Raw genomic sequence first — 13,526 nt, 5'->3', positions numbered from 1 at the left:
AATTAGATATCACCTTGTTTTCATATTAAACAGACTTCCACATGAGAAAGCAGCAAGGATGCAGTGGCGTTAATGTTTCCTGGTGTCAACTTGTATTATTTCAGTAGACATTGAAATGAGGATGCATCTTGCTGCCTTTCCAATGAAGCAAGTTTAATTTAGTAATAGGTGAAAAACCATCCTTACAAAGGTGTTAATCAGAGACTTGGCTTTGTGGACACTTTTCAGAGAACAAATTTGTTAGCATAAAAATAAAGCCAGAAAATGAAGAGCTGTTTAATCACTCAATTGGATTTTTCTGCCAGCATATTTTTTTTCTCTGCAACCCACTGCTAAATTGTGCTTCCTAGCTGTTTTTATAAAATCACTGAATCAAATCTAACTCTGATTACATCAGAGAAGGCCAGGTACCCTACACCGTAACAGGGGGTTTGAAATTTTGACTTGTCTACTTAAAGATCACCAAAATCTGATAACAAGGGAAATTAGGTCCCTGGGTGGGATTGAACCACCAACCTTATGGTTAATAGCCGTACATACTAATTGATTGCGCCACAGAGACACTTTGCAAAAGTCCATACTGACAAAGGCTAATAAGCATTCATCTAAAACGTTTCCTAGAAAAACTTTAAAAAGTCAATAATCTGGAGAGTTTTTGTAAGATGTTTCTTCCATCAACCAACGAAGAAACACATTGGTACTTTCCCATGATGAGTGAGTGCTTCAGGATCTCTTGCACTTACATGTGCAGCAGAGTACTGCAATGGAAGCATGCTGGGCCCATAACCCAGAGGTAGGCAGATTGAAACTATCCTCTGCTATATGCATTTTTTTTTGTTAATTAAAGTAATCCAAAACTGGGATTGATATTTTGTCTCTTTTATTTTTACTTAAAGTACAATAACTTTTACCATTTTAATTTGTTTTAATAGTATATTGACAGTATTGTTTTCTTTCAAAAATCCACTTCATTTTCTTTACCCTATTATTAAAATGGTAATTGACAAAAACAAACTACATTGTCACCAGAAGAGCAATACAAAATGTACAAGTGATATATTAAAATCATCTTTCCAGCTTGAATTTCAATGATGCATTGGGTCAACAAATTTGTGAGAAACATCTTCACCCTTAAATAAAGATTTTCTTAATTCCTTACCTGTGTGCTAATTAGATATCACCTTGTTTTCATATTAAACAGACTTCCACATGAGAAAGCAGCAAGGATGCAGTGGCGTTAATGTTTCCTGGTGTCAACTTGTATTATTTCAGTAGACATTGAAATGAGGATGCATCTTGCTGCCTTTCCAATGAAGCAAGTTTAATTTAGTAATAGGTGAAAAACCATCCTTACAAAGGTGTTAATCAGAGACTTGGCTTTGTGGACACTTTTCAGAGAACAAATTTGTTAGCATAAAAATAAAGCCAGAAAATGAAGAGCTGTTTAATCACTCGATTGGATTTTTCTGCCAGCATATTTTTTTTCTCTGCAACCCACTGCTAAATTGTGCTTCCTAGCTGTTTTTTTATAAAATCACTGAATCAAATCTAACTCTGATTACATCAGAGAAGGCCATGTACCCTACACCATAAGAGGGGGTTTGAAATTTTGACTTGTCTACTTAAATATCACCAAAATCTGATCACAAGTTTAATTAGGTCCCTGGGTGGGATTGAACCACCAACCTTTCGGTTAATAGCCGAACACACTAACCGATTGCGCCACAGAGACACTTTGCAAAAAGTGCCTACTGACAAAGGCTAATAAGCATACATCTAGAACGTTTCCTAGAAAAACATTAAAAAATCAATAATCTGGAGAGTTTTTGTAAGATGTTTCTTCCATCAACTAACGAATAAACACATTGGTACTTTCCCATGATGAGTGAGTGCTTCAGGATCTCTTGCACTTACATGTGCAGCAGAGTACTGCAATGGAAGCATGCTGGACCCATAACCCAGAGGTAGGCAGATTGAAACTATCCTTTGCTATATGCATTTTTTTTGTTAATTTAAGTAATCAAAACTGGGATTGATATTTTTGCTCTTTTATTTTTACTTAAAGTACAATAACTTTTACCATTTTAATTTGTTTTAATAGTATATTGACAGTATAGTTTTCTTTCAAAAATCCACTTAATTTTCTTTACCCTGTTATTAAAATGGTAATTGACAAAAAAAACTACATTGTCACCAGAAGAGCAATACAAAATGTACAAGTGATATATTAAAATCATCTTTCCAGCTTGAATTTCAATGATGCATTGGGGCAACAATTTTGTGAGAAACATCTTCACCCTTAAATAAAGATTTTCGTAATTCCTTACCTGTGTGCTAATTAGATATCACCTTGTTTTCACATTAAACAGACTTCCACATGAGAAAGCAGCAAGGATGCAGTGGCGTTAATGTTTCCTGGTGTCAACCTGTATTATTTCAGTAGACATTGAAATGAGGATGCATCTTGCTGCCTTTCCAATGAAGCAAGTTTAATTTAGTAATAGGTGAAAAACCATCCCTACAAAGGTGTTAATCAGAGACTTGGCTTTGTGGACACTTTTCAGAGAACAAATTTGTTAGCATAAAAATAAAGCAAGAAAATTAAGAGCTGTTAAATCAAGCAATTTGATTTTTTTGCAAGCATATTTCTTTTTCTCTGCAACCCACTGCTAAATTGTGCTTCCTAGATGTTTTTATAAAATCACTGAATCAAATCTAACTCTGATTACATCAGAGAAGGCCAGGTACCCTACACAATAAGAGGGGGTTTGAAATTTTGACTTGTCTACTTAAATATCACCAAAATCTGATAACAAGGTCAATTACGTCCCTGGGTGGGATTGAACCACCAACCTTTTGGTTAATAGCCATACACACTAACTGATTGCGCCACAGAGACACTTTGCAAAAGTACATACTGACAAAGGCTAATAAGCATTCATCTAAAACGTTTCCTAGAAAAACTTAATAAAGTCAATAATCTGGAGAGTTTTTGTAAGATGTTTCTTCTATCAACCAACGAAGAAACACATTGGTACTTTCCCATGATGAGTGAGTGCTTCAGGATCTCTTGCACTTACATGTGCAGCAGAGTACAGCAATGGAAGCATGCTGGGCCCATAACCCAGAGGTAGGCAGATTGAAACTATCCTCTGCTATATGCATTTTTTTGTTTGTTAATTAAAGTATTCCAAAACTGGGATTGATATTTTGGCTCTTTTATTTTTACTTAAAGTACAATAACTTTTACCATTTTAATTTGTTTTAATAGTATATTGACAGTTTTGTTTTCTTTCAAAAATCCACTTCATTTTCTTTACCCTATTATTAAAATGGTAATTGACAAAAACAAACTACATTGTCACCAGAAGAGCAATACAAAATGTACAAGTGATATATTAAAATCATCTTTCCAGCTTGAATTTCAATGATGCATTGGGGCAACGATTTTGTGAGAAACATCTTCACCCTTAAATAAAGATTTTCTTAATTCCTTACCTGTGTGCTAATTAGATATCACCTTGTTTTCACATTAAACAGACTTCCACATGAGAAAGCAGCAAGGATGCAGTGGCGTTAATGTTTCCTGGTGTCAACCTGTATTATTTCAGTAGACATTGAAATGAGGATGCATCTTGCTGCCTTTCCAATGAAGCAAGTTTAATTTAGTAATAGGTGAAAAACCATCCTTACAAAGGTGTTAATCAGAGACTTGGCTTTGTGGACACTTTTCAGAGAACAAATTTGTTAGCATAAAAATAAAGCCAGAAAATAAAGAGCTGTTTAATCACTCAATTGGATTTTTCTGCCAGCATATTTTTTTTCTCTGCAACCCACTGCTAAATTGTGCTTCCTAGCTTTTTTTTATAAAATCACTGAATCAAATCTAACTCTGATTACATCAGAGAAGGCCAGGTACCCTACACAATAACAGGGAGTATGAAATTTGACTTGTCTACTTAAAGATCACCAAAATCTGATCACAAGGTCAATTACGTCCCTGGGTGGGATTGAACCACTAACCTTTTGGTTAATAGCCGTACACACTAACTGATTGCGCCACAGAGACACTTTGCAAAAGTACATACTGACAAATGCTAATAAGCATTCATCTAAAACGTTTCCTAGAAAAACTTAAAAAAGTCAATAATCTGGAGAGTTTTTGTAAGATGTTTCTTCCATCAACCAACGAAGAAACACATTGGTACTTTCCCATGATGAGTGAGTGCTTCAGGATCTCTTGCACTTACATGTGCAGCAGAGTACAGCAATGGAAGCATGCTGGGCCCATAACCCAGAGGTAGGCAGATTGAAACTATCCTCTGCTATATGCTTTTTTTTTGTTAATTAAAGTAATCCAAAACTGGGATTGATATTTTGGCTCTTTTATTTTTACTTAAAGTACAATAACTTTTACCATTTTAATTTGTTTTAATAGTATATTGACAGTATTGTTTTCTTTCAAAAATCCACTTCATTTTCTTTACCCTATTATTAAAATGGTAATTGACAAAAACAAACTACATTGTCACCAGAAGAGCAATACAAAATGTACAAGTGATATATTAAAATCATCTTTCCAGCTTGAATTTCAATGATGCATTGGGGCAACGATTTTGTGAGAAACATCTTCACCCTTAAATAAAGATTTTCTTAATTCCTTACCTGTGTGATAATTAGATATCACCTTGTTTTCGCATTAAACAGACTTCCACATGAGAAAGCAGCAAGGATGCAGTGGCGTTAATGTTTCCTGGTGTCAACTTGTATTATTTCAGTAGACATTGAAATGAGGATGCATCTTGCTGCCTTTCCAATGAAGCAAGTTTAATTTAGTAATAGGTGAAAAACTATCCTTACAAAGGTGTTAATCAGAGACTTGGCTTTGTGGACACTTTTCAGAGAACAAATTTGTTAGCATAAAAATAAAGCCAGAAAATGAAGAGCTGTTTAATCACTCAATTGGATTTTTCTGCCAGCATATTTTTTTTCTCTGCAAACCACTGCTAAATTGTGCTTCCTCGCTGTTTTTATAAAATCAATGAATCAAATCTAACTCTGATTACATCAGAGAAGGCCAGGTACCCTACACCATAAGAGGGGGTTTGAAATTTTGACTTGTCTACTTAAAGATCACCAAAAGCTGATAACAAGATCAATTACATCCCAGGGTGGGATTGAACCACCAACCTTTTAGTTAATAGCCGTACACACTAACTGATTGCGCCACAGAGACACTTTGCGAAAGTACATACTGACAAAGGCTAATAAGCATTCATCTAAAACGTTTCCTAGAAAAACTTTAAAAAGTCAATAATCTGGAGAGTTTTTGTAAGATGTTTCTTCCATCAACCAACGAAGAAACACATTGGTACTTTCCCATGATGAGTGAGTGCTTCAGGATCTCTTGCACTTACATGTGCAGCAAAGTACAGCAATGGAAGCATGCTGGGTTCATAACCCAGAGGTAGGCAGATTGAAACTATCCTCTGCTGTATGCTTTTTTTTTTTAATTAAAGTAATCCAAAACTGGGATTGATATTTTGGCTCTTTTATTTTTACTTAAAGTACAATAACTTTTACCATTTTAATTTGTTTTAATAGTATATTGACAGTATTGTTTTCTTTCAAAAATCCACTTAATTTTCTTTACCCTATTATTAAAATGGTAATTGACAAAAACAAACTACATTGTCACCAGAAGAGCAATACAAAATGTACAAGTGATATATTAAAATCATCTTTCCAGCTTGAATTTCAATGATGCATTGGGGCAACGATTTTGTGAGAAACATCTTCACCCTTAAATAAAGATTTTCTTAATTCCTTACCTGTGTGCTAATTAGATATCACCTTGTTTTCGCATTAAACAGACTTCCACATGAGAAAGCAGCAAGGATGCAGTGGCGTTAATGTTTCCTGGTGTCAACTTGTATTATTTCAGTAGACATTGAAATGAGGATGCATCTTGCTGCCTTTCCAATGAAGCAAGTTAAATTTAGTAATAGGTGAAAAACCATCCCTACAAAGGTGTTAATCAGAGACTTGGCTTTGTGGACACTTTTCAGAGAACAAATTTGTTAGCATAAAAATAAAGCCAGAAAATGAAGAGCTGTTTAATCACTCAATTGGATTTTTTTTGCCAGCATATTTTTTTTCTCTGCAACCCACTGCTAAATTGTGCTTCCTAGCTGTTTTTTATAAAATCACTGAATCAAATCTAACTCTGATTACATCAGAGAAGGCCAGGTACCCTACACAATAAGAGGGGGTTTGAAATTTTGACTTGTCTACTTAAATATCACCAAAATCTGATCACAAGGTCAATTACATTCCTGGGTGGGATTGAACCACCAACCTTTTGGTTAATAGCCTTACACACTAACCAATTGCACCACAGAGACACTTTGCAAAAAGTACATACTGACAAAGGCTAATAAGCATTCATCAAGAACGTTTCCTAGAAAAACTTTAAAAAGTCAATAATCTGGAGAGTTTTTGTAAGATGTTTCTTCCATCAACCAATGAAGAAACACATTGGTACTTTCCCATGATGAGTGAGTGCTTCAGGATCTCTTGCACTTACATGTGCAGCAGAGTACTGCAATGGAAGCATGCTGGACCCATAACCCAGAGATAGGTAGATTGAAACTATCCTCTGCTATATGCATTTTTTTTTGTTAATTAAAGTAATCCAAAACTGGGATTGATATTTTGTCTCTTTTATTTTTACTAAAAGTACAATAACTTTTACCATTTTAATTTGTTTTAATAGTATATTGACAGTATTGTTTTCTTTCAAAAATCCACTTCATTTTCTTTACCCTATTATTAAAATGGTAATTGACAAAAACAAACTACATTGTCACCAGAAGAGCAATACAAAATGTACAAGTGATATATTAAAATCATCTTTCCAGCTTGAATTTCAATGATGCATTGGGGCAACGATTTTGGGAGAAACATCTTCACCCTTAAATAAAGATTTTCTTAATTCCTTACCTGTGTGATAATTAGATATCACCTTGTTTTCACATTAAACAGACTTCCACATGAGAAAGCAGCAAGGATGCAGTGGCGTTAATGTTTCCTGGTGTCAACCTGTATTATTTCAGTAGACATTGAAATGAGGATGCATCTTGCTGCCTTTCCAATGAAGCAAGTTTAATTTAGTAATAGGTGAAAAACCATCCCTACAACGGTGTTAATCAGAGACTTGGCTTTGTGGACACTTTTCAGAGAACAAATTTGTTAGCATAAAAATAAAGCCAGAAAATGAAGAGCTGTTTAATCACTCAGTTGGATTTTTTTTGCCAGCATATTTTTTTTCTCTGCAACCCACTGCTAAATTGTGCTTCCTAGCTGTTTTTTATAAAATCACTGAATCAAATCTAACTCTGATTACATCAGAGAAGGCCATGTACCCTACACCATAAGAGGGGGTTTGAAATTTTGACTTGTCTACTTAAATATCACCAAAATCTGATCAGAAGTTTAATTAGGTCCCTGGGTGGGATTGAACCACCAACCTTTCGGTTAATAGCCGAACACACTAACCGATTGCGCCACAGAGACACTTTGCAAAAAGTGCCTACTGACAAAGGCTAATAAGCATACATCTAGAACGTTTCCTAGAAAAACATTAAAAAAGTCAATAATCTGGAGAGTTTTTGTAAGATGTTTCTTCCATCAACTAACGAATAAACACATTGGTACTTTCCCATGATGAGTGAGTGCTTCAGGATCTCTTGCACTTACATGTGCAGCAGAGTACTGCAATGGAAGCATGCTGGACCCATAACCCAGAGGTAGGCAGATTGAAACTATCCTTTGCTATATGCATTTTTTTTGTTAATTTAAGTAATCAAAACTGGGATTGATATTTTTGCTCTTTTATTTTTACTTAAAGTACAATAACTTTTACCATTTTAATTTGTTTTAATAGTATATTGACAGTATAGTTTTCTTTCAAAAATCCACTTAATTTTCTTTACCCTGTTATTAAAATGGTAATTGACAAAAAAAACTACATTGTCACCAGAAGAGCAATACAAAATGTACAAGTGATATATTAAAATCATCTTTCCAGCTTGAATTTCAATGATGCATTGGGGCAACAATTTTGTGAGAAACATCTTCACCCTTAAATAAAGATTTTCGTAATTCCTTACCTGTGTGCTAATTAGATATCACCTTGTTTTCACATTAAACAGACTTCCACATGAGAAAGCAGCAAGGATGCAGTGGCGTTAATGTTTCCTGGTGTCAACCTGTATTATTTCAGTAGACATTGAAATGAGGATGCATCTTGCTGCCTTTCCAATGAAGCAAGTTTAATTTAGTAATAGGTGAAAAACCATCCCTACAAAGGTGTTAATCAGAGACTTGGCTTTGTGGACACTTTTCAGAGAACAAATTTGTTAGCATAAAAATAAAGCAAGAAAATTAAGAGCTGTTAAATCAAGCAATTTGATTTTTTTGCAAGCATATTTCTTTTTCTCTGCAACCCACTGCTAAATTGTGCTTCCTAGATGTTTTTATAAAATCACTGAATCAAATCTAACTCTGATTACATCAGAGAAGGCCAGGTACCCTACACAATAAGAGGGGGTTTGAAATTTTGACTTGTCTACTTAAATATCACCAAAATCTGATAACAAGGTCAATTACGTCCCTGGGTGGGATTGAACCACCAACCTTTTGGTTAATAGCCATACACACTAACTGATTGCGCCACAGAGACACTTTGCAAAAGTACATACTGACAAAGGCTAATAAGCATTCATCTAAAACGTTTCCTAGAAAAACTTAATAAAGTCAATAATCTGGAGAGTTTTTGTAAGATGTTTCTTCTATCAACCAACGAAGAAACACATTGGTACTTTCCCATGATGAGTGAGTGCTTCAGGATCTCTTGCACTTACATGTGCAGCAGAGTACAGCAATGGAAGCATGCTGGGCCCATAACCCAGAGGTAGGCAGATTGAAACTATCCTCTGCTATATGCATTTTTTTGTTTGTTAATTAAAGTATTCCAAAACTGGGATTGATATTTTGGCTCTTTTATTTTTACTTAAAGTACAATAACTTTTACCATTTTAATTTGTTTTAATAGTATATTGACAGTTTTGTTTTCTTTCAAAAATCCACTTCATTTTCTTTACCCTATTATTAAAATGGTAATTGACAAAAACAAACTACATTGTCACCAGAAGAGCAATACAAAATGTACAAGTGATATATTAAAATCATCTTTCCAGCTTGAATTTCAATGATGCATTGGGGCAACGATTTTGTGAGAAACATCTTCACCCTTAAATAAAGATTTTCTTAATTCCTTACCTGTGTGCTAATTAGATATCACCTTGTTTTCACATTAAACAGACTTCCACATGAGAAAGCAGCAAGGATGCAGTGGCGTTAATGTTTCCTGGTGTCAACTTGTATTATTTCAGTAGACATTGAAATGAGGATGCATCTTGCTGCCTTTCCAATGAAGCAAGTTTAATTTAGTAATAGGTGAAAAACCATCCCTACAAAGGTGTTAATCAGAGACTTTGCTTTGTGGACACTTTTCAGAGAACAAATTTGTTAGCATAAAAATAAAGCCAGAAAATGAAGAGCTGTTTAATCACTCAATTGGATTTTTCTGCCAGCATATTTCTTTTTCTCTACAACCCACTGCTAAATTGTGCTTCCTAGATGTTTTTATAAATCACTGAATCAAATCTAACTCTGATTACATCAGAGAAGGCCAGGTACCCTACACCATAACAGGGGGTTTGAAATTTTGACTTGTCTACTTAAATATCACCAAAATCTGATCACAAGGTCAATTACGTTCCTGGGTGGGATTGAACCACAAACCTTTTGGTTAATAGCCTTACACACTAACCAATTGCACCACAGAGACACTTTGCAAAAAGTACATACTGACAAAGGCTAATAAGCATTCATCAAGAACGTTTCCTAGAAAAACTTTAAAAAGTCAATAATCTGGAGAGTTTTTGTAAGATGTTTCTTCCATCAACCAATGAAGAAACACATTGGTACTTTCCCATGATGAGTGAGTGCTTCAGGATCTCTTGCACTTACATGTGCAGCAGAGTACTGCAATGGAAGCATGCTGGGCCCATAACCCAGAGATAGGTAGATTGAAACTATCCTCTGCTATATGCATTTTTTTTTTGTTAATTAAAGTAATCCAAAACTGGGATTGATATTTTGTCTCTTTTATTTTTACTTAAAGTACAATAACTTTTACCATTTTAATTTGTTTTAATAGTATATTGACAGTATTGTTTTCTTTCAAAAATCCACTTCATTTTCTTTACCCTATTATTAAAATGGTAATTGACAAAAACAAACTACATTGTCACCAGAAGAGCAATACAAAATGTACAAGTGATATATTAAAATCATCTTTCCAGCTTGAATTTCAATGATGCATTGGGGCAACGATTTTGTGAGAAACATCTTCACCCTTAAATAAAGATTTTCTTAATTCCTTACCTGTGTGATAATTAGATATCACCTTGTTTTCACATTAAACAGACTTCCACATGAGAAAGCAGCAAGGATGCAGTGGCGTTAATGTTTCCTGGTGTCAACCTGTATTATTTCAGTAGACATTGAAATGAGGATGCATCTTGCTGCCTTTCCAGTGAAGCAAGTTTAATTTAGTAATAGGTGAAAAACCATCCCTACAACGGTGTTAATCAGAGACTTGGCTTTGTGGACACTTTTCAGAGAACAAATTTGTTAGCATAAAAATAAAGCCAGAAAATGAAGAGCTGTTTAATCACTCAATTGGATTTTTTTTGCTAGCATATTTTTTTCTCTGCAACCCACTGCTAAATTGTGCTTCCTAGCTGTTTTTTATAAAATCACTGAATCAAATCTAACTCTGATTACATCAGAGAAGGCCATGTACCCTACACCATAAGAGGGGGTTTGAAATTTTGACTTGTCTACTTAAATATCACCAAAATCTGATCACAAGTTTAATTAGGTCCCTGGGTGGGATTGAACCACCAACCTTTCGGTTAATAGCCGAACACACTAACCGATTGCGCCACAGAGACACTTTGCAAAAAGTGCCTACTGACAAAGGCTAATAAGCATACATCTAGAACGTTTCCTAGAAAAACATTAAAAAATCAATAATCTGGAGAGTTTTTGTAAGATGTTTCTTCCATCAACTAACGAATAAACACATTGGTACTTTCCCATGATGAGTGAGTGCTTCAGGATCTCTTGCACTTACATGTGCAGCAGAGTACTGCAATGGAAGCATGCTGGACCCATAACCCAGAGGTAGGCAGATTGAAACTATCCTTTGCTATATGCATTTTTTTTTTAATTTAAGTAATCAAAACTGGGATTGATATTTTTGCTCTTTTATTTTTACTTAAAGTACAATAACTTTTACCATTTTAATTTGTTTTAATAGTATATTGACAGTATAGTTTTCTTTCAAAAATCCACTTAATTTTCTTTACCCTGTTATTAAAATGGTAATTGACAAAAAAAACTACATTGTCACCAGAAGAGCAATACAAAATGTACAAGTGATATATTAAAATCATCTTTCCAGCTTGAATTTCAATGATGCATTGGGGCAACAATTTTGTGAGAAACATCTTCACCCTTAAATAAAGATTTTCGTAATTCCTTACCTGTGTGCTAATTAGATATCACCTTGTTTTCACATTAAACAGACTTCCACATGAGAAAGCAGCAAGGATGCAGTGGCGTTAATGTTTCCTGGTGTCAACCTGTATTATTTCAGTAGACATTGAAATGAGGATGCATCTTGCTGCCTTTCCAATGAAGCAAGTTTAATTTAGTAATAGGTGAAAAACCATCCCTACAAAGGTGTTAATCAGAGACTTGGCTTTGTGGACACTTTTCAGAGAACAAATTTGTTAGCATAAAAATAAAGCAAGAAAATTAAGAGCTGTTAAATCAAGCAATTTGATTTTTTTGCAAGCATATTTCTTTTTCTCTGCAACCCACTGCTAAATTGTGCTTCCTAGATGTTTTTATAAAATCACTGAATCAAATCTAACTCTGATTACATCAGAGAAGGCCAGGTACCCTACACAATAAGAGGGGGTGTGAAATTTTGACTTGTCTACTTAAATATCACCAAAATCTGATAACAAGGTCAATTACGTCCCTGGGTGGGATTGAACCACCAACCTTTTGGTTAATAGCCATACACACTAACTGATTGCGCCACAGAGACACTTTGCAAAACTACATACTGACAAAGGCTAATAAGCATTCATCTAAAACGTTTCCTAGAAAAACTTAATAAAGTCAATAATCTGGAGAGTTTTTGTAAAATGTTTCTTCTATCAACCAACGAAGAAACACATTGGTACTTTCCCATGATGAGTGAGTGCTTCAGGATCTCTTGCACTTACATGTGCAGCAGAGTACAGCAATGGAAGCATGCTGGGCCCATAACCCAGAGGTAGGCAGATTGAAACTATCCTCTGCTATATGCATTTTTTTGTTTGTTAATTAAAGTATTCCAAAACTGGGATTGATATTTTGGCTCTTTTATTTTTACTTAAAGTACAATAACTTTTACCATTTTAATTTGTTTTAATAGTATATTGACAGTATTGTTTTCTTTCAAAAATCCACTTCATTTTCTTTACCCTATTATTAAAATGGTAATTGACAAAAACAAACTACATTGTCACCAGAAGAGCAATACAAAATGTACAAGTGATATATTAAAATCATCTTTCCAGCTTGAATTTCAATGATGCATTGGGGCAACGATTTTGTGAGAAACATCTTCACCCTTAAATAAAGATTTTCTTAATTCCTTACCTGTGTGCTAATTAGATATCACCTTGTTTTCACATTAAACAGACTTCCACGTGAGAAAGCAGCAAGTATGCAGTGGCGTTAATGTTTCCTGGTGTCAACCTGTATTATTTCAGTAGACATTGAAATGAGGATGCATCTTGCTGCCTTTCCAATGAAGCAAGTTTAATTTAGTAATAGGTGAAAAACCATCCTTACAAAGGTGTTAATCAGAGACTTGGCTTTGTGGACACTTTTCAGAGAACAAATTTGTTAGCATAAAAATAAAGCCAGAAAATAAAGAGCTGTTTAATCACTCAATTGGATTTTTCTGCCAGCATATTTTTTTTCTCTGCAACCCACTGCTAAATTGTGCTTCCTAGCTTTTTTTTATAAAATCACTGAATCAAATCTAACTCTGATTACATCAGAGAAGGCCAGGTACCCTACACAATAACAGGGAGTATGAAATTTGACTTGTCTACTTAAAGATCACCAAAATCTGATCACAAGGTCAATTACGTCCCTGGGTGGGATTGAACCACTAACCTTTTGGTTAATAGCCGTACACACTAACTGATTGCGCCACAGAGACACTTTGCAAAAGTACATACTGACAAATGCTAATAAGCATTCATCTAAAACGTTTCCTAGAAAAACTTAAAAAAGTCAATAATCTGGAGAGTTTTTGTAAGATGTTT

General features: G+C 34.6%; 3 non-coding genes across 3 annotated transcripts; all 3 read right to left on the bottom strand.

The window, feature by feature from the left end:
- Nucleotides 1-1,658: 1,658 nt before the first annotated feature.
- On the bottom strand, nucleotides 1,659-1,732 carry TRNAN-AUU (transfer RNA asparagine (anticodon AUU)). Its single transcript has one exon. It is a non-coding gene; the product is annotated as a tRNA-Asn (tRNA).
- A 5,769-nt stretch (nucleotides 1,733-7,501) lies between these two features.
- TRNAN-AUU (transfer RNA asparagine (anticodon AUU)) lies at nucleotides 7,502-7,575 on the bottom strand. Its single transcript has one exon. It is a non-coding gene; the product is annotated as a tRNA-Asn (tRNA).
- A 3,435-nt stretch (nucleotides 7,576-11,010) lies between these two features.
- TRNAN-AUU (transfer RNA asparagine (anticodon AUU)) lies at nucleotides 11,011-11,084 on the bottom strand. The gene has a single exon. It is a non-coding gene; the product is annotated as a tRNA-Asn (tRNA).
- Between the last annotated feature and the right edge of the window lie 2,442 nt (nucleotides 11,085-13,526).

The sequence above is a fragment of the Pseudophryne corroboree genome, unplaced genomic scaffold, assembly GCF_028390025.1.
Source record: "Pseudophryne corroboree isolate aPseCor3 unplaced genomic scaffold, aPseCor3.hap2 scaffold_817, whole genome shotgun sequence".
In the NCBI taxonomy this organism is placed as follows: domain Eukaryota; kingdom Metazoa; phylum Chordata; class Amphibia; order Anura; family Myobatrachidae; genus Pseudophryne; species Pseudophryne corroboree.
The sequence above is the reverse complement of the archived record's forward strand: the minus strand, read 5'-3'. Positions and strand labels throughout refer to the sequence as shown.